The sequence below is a fragment of the Centruroides sculpturatus genome, unplaced genomic scaffold (genome assembly GCF_000671375.1).
Source record: "Centruroides sculpturatus isolate CEXI.00-Female unplaced genomic scaffold, Cexi_2.0 scaffold1098, whole genome shotgun sequence".
NCBI classification, from domain to species: domain Eukaryota; kingdom Metazoa; phylum Arthropoda; class Arachnida; order Scorpiones; family Buthidae; genus Centruroides; species Centruroides sculpturatus.
Window position 1 is genome coordinate 184,247 of NW_019385403.1, and position 9,719 is coordinate 193,965.

Here is a 9,719-nt window from a genome sequence, read left to right on the forward strand (position 1 = left end):
TTATTATTACATTAAAGTGAATTCATGTAAACTGGGAAATTACTGTATAATGATGAAACTATTTTAATTATAAAATAAGAAGAAAAATAATTTTAATTAGCATAATGTTACAAATAATTACAAAAAATATAATGAAAAATTATTATATTTTAGCAAGCAAGAAAGCCATATGATGTTAGAGATGTGATAGAACAATATTCTCAAGGTCACTTGAATATGATGGTTCGTATTAAAGAATTACAGAGAAGGTAAGAACTGATAATGAAATGGCTTCTTATTTAACAATTTACTTTTTAGTTCAAAATTTTTTTTACCACCAAAAGATATTTAAATTGTCCATATAGTTTTCATTTGACATACTTTTCATTTTCACACACATTTCTTTTGATTCAGATTTTATTCAATTATTTATGACTTTTTAAAATGTATAATAAATAGTCATTGATAGTTTCAAATATTTTGCCATACAGTGTATCTATTAAATCAAGAAATGTAATAAATTAAATTTCAGGAAACTAAACATGATGTTTTCATTATATTGCTTTGGTCATATATTATTATTTATTCCAATTATTGTAAAATTTAAAAATTGTAAAAAGTAGCCATAAAGTAAACAAAACTTAAACATGGGTCTCAACATTACTGATCATGGACCTCAGACCCCAAGATCTAGCTGGGAAGGAAAAAAAGATCTACGCCTCTCATGTCATTAACCAACAAAATCCCAGTACAATAAAGAAAATTAAAAGAAGCCAAGAATGAAATGTGTAGGAATAAAATACATATTATAGGACTATATGAAACAAGACAGAAGGGAATTGGTGATTTTTACAATGATGACATTAGGATAATTCATAATGGAAGAGAGAATGCTGGAAGGAATGGAGTTGCAATAATGCTTAGCAAGGAATGGGCACAAAGCATATGTAATACATGCCATGTAAATGATAAAATTTAGCAGTAAACCGACACAGACTTGATGATAATTCAGGAATATTTTCCAACTTCTAACTCAGAGGAAGAATCAGTAGAAAAAATGTATGATGACATTGAAGAACTACTAGAATTGACAACAGAAAAGGACAATGATAGTAATTGGTGATTTTAAAGGCAGCTTTCCATTGGTAATATTCTTTAGTATCTTTCATTCTGATGATGAGTCTCTTGGTATTAAGTATTACACACTCTGGATGAGGCTTGGTAAAACAGAGGATTATATGGAATCATACGTAATGGTGCATATGAGATAATCCAGAGGAGAAATGTTATCCCAACAAATTAACAGCATAATAGGCTTCTTTACTTGGTTTTTGCATTTTGAATATCCAATTTAATTTCTTGAAATATTTTTTGCAACAGGTTTATCAATTTCATCCTTATCAATTTTCTGAGCTTGAAATATATAGCTTTTCTTGATGTTTGAACTGCCTTTCTCAAGTATGATATTTGTAATTTTGGTAAGAGTTATTCACAAGCCTTAGGGAGATGTATTTGGTACATTGATGTAGGAAATACATTGTTCTTCTGACAATCGAACAGGAAGTTGTATTTAGCCCTAGCCCTCATTAAGGCTAGTACAAGTTTTTTGTATATTTTAGCTGGCTTAGCATGCACTGTACAAAATTAACTTCTCAATAACTGGACTGATAACTAATCAAAACCTTGACAATCCAGTAATTTAATGTAAATTTGGCAAACGTTTTCAATCTTGCACAAGATCTGCTTCAGGTCAACAGCATTCTAAATTGGAATGCAAGGAACTAATTTTGAAATTTTTTTTTTTAAATACTGGAATAAAATATAAAATTGAATAAATGAAGGTTAGGTTGCCCATTAACATGTATAAAATAGATTCAAATATGAGAAATAATTACACATAAATATACTACAAAAATAATAACTAATTATGTTGCTTTGTTGCATCTTAATTTACTTACATTGTAGTGTTGTTGAGATTATTTACCTTATTTTTGTTTGTGCAATTGTTATTTACTAAGTGTTATTTTTAATAGTTTTATATATTTTATTTATATATTTTACACTATTTTTATATTTTACTACNTGTTAGTATTGCCTGGTTTTTCATAAAAACATTGCCAAGTTTATGAGATGTATTTTCATTCTTAAAGTTAATGCAATTGGGTCAGCTTTGTAGATTTTTAAACCTTCTAGAGCCTTGATGTGTTTGGTTTCCTAAGATTGTTTGATTAATGTGGCATTCTGGAGGTCAGCTTGCATATCAGTCTCTGTGCAGTTGACCTCCAGACTCTCAAAGGACAAGGTGATGCTGTGTTTTTTATTCATTATATCATATTGATGCTTTTGTAACCTTTTGCGTAAGAAATGCTTAGTCAACCCAATGTAACCAGATCTTTTGGAACCTGTTGTCTCTCACTGGAACCTTGTACACCCCTAGAGCCCTACATTCATCAGCCTTGTCTTTTCTGTTGTGTAGAAACTTAGCACTATATTATCAGCTATTTCCTTGTACAATGTATGCAAATTACATTCATACTTCATCATAGCACACTTGAGATTAGGAATGTGTGTTTGACTGCTGTTGAATCCTCCTTGGTTGTTGGGGTCAGTATGTAGAGAGTGTTGATTGGAGTAGGTGTAAGCCAAACTATGAATCAAGTTTTTTCTATACTCATGCCTTACAGCTATGTCCTCTAAATGTTTCAGTTCCTTTAAAGAATCTTCCATGTTTGTATGGTGTGTAAAAGCTTGTCATGTAAGAATACAGGAGGAGCAATTTTATACAAGAAAGGGTCAGATGAGTTTGTTGGAATGAATAATGGTAAATGACTGGTTTTCTAATGCCAGTTTCTATGTTGACAAGGCACTAAAGAGGTACCAACCCTCTGGTCACATTAATATATTAAGCTAGAGCAAACTAAACAAAACATACCAATGATATTATCCCATTGTGATGATTGGATTTTTGTTTTTTACCTAGCGAATCTATGTTGAGTTTGCCATTTGTAGCCATAATGCCTCAATTGTCTTTGTCATCCCAGAGAAGAAAAAATTGATGATGAGTATGGTTATACATGAATTATGAATTTATGTTTACTCTAACTGAATATATTTAAAAGAGATTAACATGTTTCAGGTTATTGTGTTGGTTTCATAATGTAGCATCTACCTTTTCAATAATACATTTTGATTGAAATAAAAATTATAAATTTTATTTTATTGATTGTTCTTGAAATGTAAGGAATTAGTATTTTTTCATTTAATAAATATATATTTCTCATTTATTAGTATTTAGTATAAATTTAATTTCTAGATTAGATTATACTCTTGGAAAACCAGGTTCATATTTAGCAGAAAGAGGAATGAAACCTATGACAATTGGAGCAAGATTGCATCGAATGGAACAACAGGTATAAAATATGAAAGTATTCAGTAATTTTTTAAAAATTGTTTAGTTTATTTTAATATATATTGATTAATTGATATTATAATTTAGTATTCATTTTTATTTTAATAAATTTTTACAAGTAATTAGAAAACTTTTATTTATTTGAACAAAGATGTCAGGAATCGAGAAAAGATTGGAGACAATTGTATCAGCACTTGGAATAATTGAGAAAAATCAGAAACAACCACCTTCTTACAATGCTTAAGGAAATGCCATAAAATAGATTCTCAGCATTTTAAACTAATTTGGGAATTCAGGTTTATATTTTTGTCTACCATTCTGCTTTTCCATTACAAGCACTCGCTTCATCTATACATTTCCAAATGAGAAGAAATGATAATTTAAAAACTATGCACAATTTTTATATTTGTTTATACATGTTCAATTATTTTAGCGTTAAATAATTTCATTTGTAATTGCTTGTATTTCATAATTTTTATAGCTCTAGAATGTTGTCATAATTCATAATTATTCATCAAATGTTTCCACTTATATTATATTTCTATATACATAATGTATATAAACAGATAGTACAATGGATTTACAAATTGTAAATGTTAATTATTCTTTCAATTATAAAAACGTAATAATATTAGATCTAGTTTGTAGAGACTAAATTATACATATCATAAGTAGAAAGTATATCAACTTAGAACAATATGCACTTTACTATAATTTGTTTTATTGAAAGTAAATATAGATAAAAAAGTTATATATACACCTATACACACACAACTTATGTTTATTTTCTAAACTTTGACAGTTATTTTAATTTTAAAATACAGTATTTAAAATATTTATAGTTTAATTTTCTGTTTCAAAGTTTATAAGTACAATAAGATTTTAAATACAGTAGAGCCTCGATTATCCGACCCCAAATTTGCCGACTAGGACAGGTTTAACCGACCATCCTAGTCGGCAAATTTCAAATGTCCGCTAGTGATGTGGCGCTACAATATTTGGCTCTGTCTTGGCTACTTTAATATTATTTTTACGTGTTTTAGCTGGCAACACTCATTCGACCATGAAAGGGAGACAGTATTTAAACGAGGCTTAATTTTCTAATTTTTAATGATACAATAGTGACGATTATTATTTTAAAAAATTTTTGTTAGGCTTAACACCGATGAAAATTCAACGCAAAGTAGGTTAATAGTGATATACTAATATACTAATTACACAGGATATAATAATATACTATACTAATAATGGATTTTTTTCATACTTTTCGGTTATCCGATTTTTCAATTATCCGACCAACCCCAGTTCCCAATTGAGTTGGATAATCGAGGCTCTACTGTAGGAAAAATTAAGTAAGTCTTAGAAATTAAGGATTGGGACCAATGAAGAGGTTAGTGCCTTTGAAAGTACATCTACTGAACAAGTTAAAACTTTCAATTGCTAAATTGTGAAAAACGTCCTAAATTTTATATATTTAAAGCAAATTTCTTAACTAAAACATATAAACCAATATCAAAAATAGTAATCATATTTGGTATATAAAAACTTTTGATAATAAAATTACAAAAACATTGTTTATATATACATATATATATGATTAGATCAAACATTTTCATAAACATGGGATTTATAAAATAAAATTCATCAAAATTAAAATTTAAAAATTTTTAGCATTGTTGATAAAATTAAATTCCAATGAGTAGCTAGATAATATAAAATTACTTTTTAAAATTCTATTAATTACAATTGAAAGTTCTGTAGTAACCAAAACAGTATTTCAAATGATGGTTATTGTGATTTTATTTAATTAACTAAAAAAATTTTTAATCTTATAGATAAAATCATTATAGACTAATTATTTTATGAGAAAACATTATTGCATCATCTAAATTATTAAATATATGTTGCATTTTTTTGTAAACCGTTTTCCTAATAAAGTTTAATCTGTTTTATTCAATACATTAGAACATTAAATACAAAATTTGTACATAATATTTTTCATTCAAAATTTCTATGCCAAATAATAAAATGAAAAATAAGATTCTTATTCAGTATTAAATAATTTTTTATATAAAGTAAAATAATATTTTAAAAATAATTATTAACAGTATTAATACTGTTTATTTTTTAAAATATAAAATAAAAGACAAGATGTAGCATTTAAACTATACAAAGTAAAACTTCAATGCTATATTTAAAGTCCAATATTTTCATATATTTCATAACAAAAGTAATAAACTTCATTATTAAAAAAAATACAGATATAGAATGAAATTCATTTTTAGTCAAAAATGTATTAAAATATTTTATTAATGAAAAAGAGGATTTAAAGTCATGTATTTTCTGTATTTTTTATTCATTTTAAAATTATAGTAACATTGTTTCTAAACTTCTAAATGACAAAAATTGTGTTTTTGTCATTTAGAAGGTTAGAGACAATGCTATATATTATAACACAATTTTATATATTAATTAATATAACTTTGATGTAGATTATATAAGATCTTAACAAAAATAGCATAACAGAAATATATATATGAACAAGTAAAGCTGATAGCTAAGCATATCCACAGTAATCGGTAGAATTTTAATTTTTATTTGAAGTTGAAAATATCTCGACTTTTGCCAAAACTTTGATTTGTTTGACTGATCAATTTTTCATGACTAATATTCAAAACCTTTTTGACTGATTGTGTTTTAATCCAGTTTGTGTCATGTACTTTAATGCAAACGACATTTTGCTTTGATTACAGTTCATGTTGTTTGGATAACAATATATAATAATAATAAATTGAAATAATAATTTTATTATTTCAATTGCTATGAAATAGTAACTTGGTTTCTATATTAATCCCATTTTTATATTAATTAATAGCTTAAATCAATAATATCAAGCATTTTTCTAATATATCTGTTAAATTTAGATCAAATTCTTTTTAATACTTTACTTGTGCCAAAATTGCTTTTGATGGTAAAGCAGAATTCAACAAAAGAGATATATAACATCTAAAATTCTTATTTGGCACTGATTCATTATTGTGTTTCTAAAGTCTAGTTAATATTTAGCTTTACCTGTATTTTGCTGTATAGTTATTATTTAATTTTAAAATAAGAAAAATATAGTAAACTGTTAAATTTATAAAATATTCGTATAAAAATAAATCCTGTTATCTTACTGATTAAAATAAATTCATAGTATATTAATTTCAGCAGAACTTTAAAATAATTTATTCTTTATGAACTTCATTGCATGCTACATTAACTGAAAACTTATCTTCCAAAAATCAAGAAAATTTAAAAAATGGAGAGAACAAACTTTTTCATTAAAAAATTTTTACGTTACTTAATTTTATAAATAAATTATTTTTAGTTAATATATTGTGAATTACAATTTTTTGTTGTTTTATTAAGTTGTATATTAGCCTTTTTGTCCATGAAATATTTTATCTAATATTCTATCTGTTTAATAATAATTTATACATCTTTAAATTACAGTAAACCCATGATTTAATGGACTAATAAGGTTAAATGGGTGTCTGTTAATGTCAACAATCCATAAAATCAAATGTTATAAAGGAAGGTTAATTTTTTACTCTTCAAATTCAAATACAAAACACTATAATGCAAAAATAGCTTTGATATAATATAAAACCTAAATTTATTGAATTGTAATAAAGAACAAATTGGTGAAGTTTTAAAAATAAAGCATCTGTAAAACCATATTCAGAGTTATCAATAATATATTTTAAAGAAAACTTTAGCAAATTTGACTCTTTATTTATAGATATCAAAAATAGCTTGTTTTTTTTTTTTTTGCTGTAAATTTCACAAACTTGTGCTACTAAGCTGTCTTGTTCTAAATTTTCAATTAGCTCTAATTTTCATGTCACTTATAAGTTTACACACTTTCTTTTTACTTCTGTATCAGTTGATGCCCCTTTAAATCATAAGGATTATGAAATGATTTAATAAAGAAAGAAAAATTTAGAAATCACAAAAACAGTCTGTGTGCAATTAACTCATAAACTCATAATTTGAGGCAGAATAAGACAACAAAGTGAATACAGAATTGTAGAATACATACCTCTTGATCCCAGTGATACTCTGTGCCAACACGGGGTAAACTCAACTCTTGCCTTGAGCAGATGATGAATCAAACCAATTTCTCACAACATGCCACCTACTCCCCTCTATTTCTTATCCATTGATTGAAATAAATTTGATAAGAAATGCATGTGGTACGGTGGCTGAAGTGTCCATTAAATCAAGGGTTTACTGTATACAGATTTACTGAAATATCTGTGAAAATTTAATTAAATTTTCACAGATATTCTAAGAAAATAAATTGAAAAACTTTGTTCTTAAATTAATCTTAGTTCCAATTTTTCAATTTATTTTCTTAAATATTAATTTAAGAACAGTTTTTTTAATATTTGAGAGCATTTTGTATTTTGTTGTTTTCTTTATATAAATCTAAAAATTAATTATATAGGTATTATGTGAATGCATGCATTCAGTTAAAATATTCAAATAGTATGTAACTACAGTAACTTTAAAGAAATATTATAGATTCTTAAATAATTAATTTTTTCAAATTAAAAAATAATATATATTTCAATGAAAATAGTAATAAAAAACTTTGAATTTGATTTCTAACAAACATGTAGAAATATGGTTTTTTGATTTTCTGTATCTAGTTTTAATTAGTCTACTGTAGTAAATTAAATATTCTTGTCAGTTAATAATAGTATAGCAAGAGAGAAAATGAATGTAAACTTATTTAAACTTTATAATGTTCTTTAGAGAGAATTGTTGAGGAATGTCACTATAAAATAGTCTTAAACCAAATAAAGATATGATTTTGATTAAACAATCAGAATTATATCTTCACAATGAATACTTTTGTTTGGATCTATATCAGACATGGGCAAATGCACTCTTTTTGAGTTACATGCAGCTCTTGATGAGTGTTAATTTCTGCTTTTTATTATTATTTTTACAATTTTATTTCCACAATTTTGTGAAATATGTTTATTAAAAACTTCAATATTTGTTTTATATTATATTTATGTTATATAATAAAATTGTGGTACAGAATTGCAGTACAGAATAAAAAAGTACAGAACTGTGGTTCCCATTTTGCAAAACCTACATTTCAGCTCCCACTGAACTCTTGCTTGCCCACTCCTGATCTATATAATGAGGTTTATTATACAAATATATACATTTTAGTTTCTATCTTATTTATAAAATTGATTTATTCATAATAATTTTAAAGAAAATTTTTAAAATTTAATTTATAGTGGAAAAATAAATACAGAATAGTTAATTTGTTAAAAATCTGTTTAAAAACCTTATTATGAAAAAAAAAGACTTGGATATTTTTTCAATGTAACAATAAATAACTTTGATAGATCCTGTAATTTTGAAATGTAGACTTTTTTAAATCAGGAGAAACTAAAAGAACATGAACAAAATTATCACTGTCTACATAATAAAAACTATTGAATATATATGTAAATGAAGTTACAAAAATAGATATTTCAAAATTACACAGCACCAGTGAATTTTCAAACTTTTAAGTTTGTAATAAAAAATATTAATATTTGGAATATCCTTAATATCAAAAGTTGTTGGTATATGATTAACCGGAAAAACGAAAACAATTTATTAATTCATTGTTTTGTTTGTTTGAAATATGAAAAGACAAGAATTGACAGTCTTGTGTATATTTTGAACCTAAAAAGTAAAGAATAAAACAGGATATAAACACACAATAAATATATTATTTAATTAACTACATTTAATTAAGTAAATTTTGAAAGTTTATTCCAAATTTTAAATAAGGAAAATGACTCGGTTAAGATAGATTGGTTGTTTCTTTTTATATCATTATGAGAAATCATTACAATAAATGTGAAAAAAGAATTACATTTTTTAGTAGGATTTCAAAAAAAACTGTAAAAGAAATTTCTTTCTGGCCATGTAAACTTCAGATTAAATTTATTGTATCTTACTGGTTAACTCATACCTTTTGTCAGACATTATGAATTTGCATTTAGAAATTTTTGGATGCAGTCAAAACATCATCTTTCTTAAAATTTGTTGACTTTTATGTGTCATTTAGTATTCTGCAACTCTATTTTACACATATCTAACATTCCTACTTTTATATTCTTTATGAAATTGTATAGAAAATATTTCCTATTGTAGGAATTTTTAACAATATGCCATAAGGGTATTAAATTCATATATTATAGAATGGAGGATGAATTGTTAACAAATAAAATGGTTTTGTGGTGTGGCAGAAGGAATAAGTAATTGAAAATCA

General features: G+C 25.3%; 1 long non-coding RNA gene across 1 annotated transcript; it reads left to right on the plus strand.

Annotated features, from left to right (window-relative positions):
- The first annotated feature begins 146 nt into the window (after positions 1–146).
- Positions 147–3,867, plus strand: LOC111638587. Its single transcript, XR_002758896.1, has 3 exons — positions 147–248; positions 3,293–3,389; positions 3,540–3,867. It is a non-coding gene; the product is annotated as an uncharacterized LOC111638587 (long non-coding RNA).
- Positions 3,868–9,719: the final 5,852 nt, after the last annotated feature.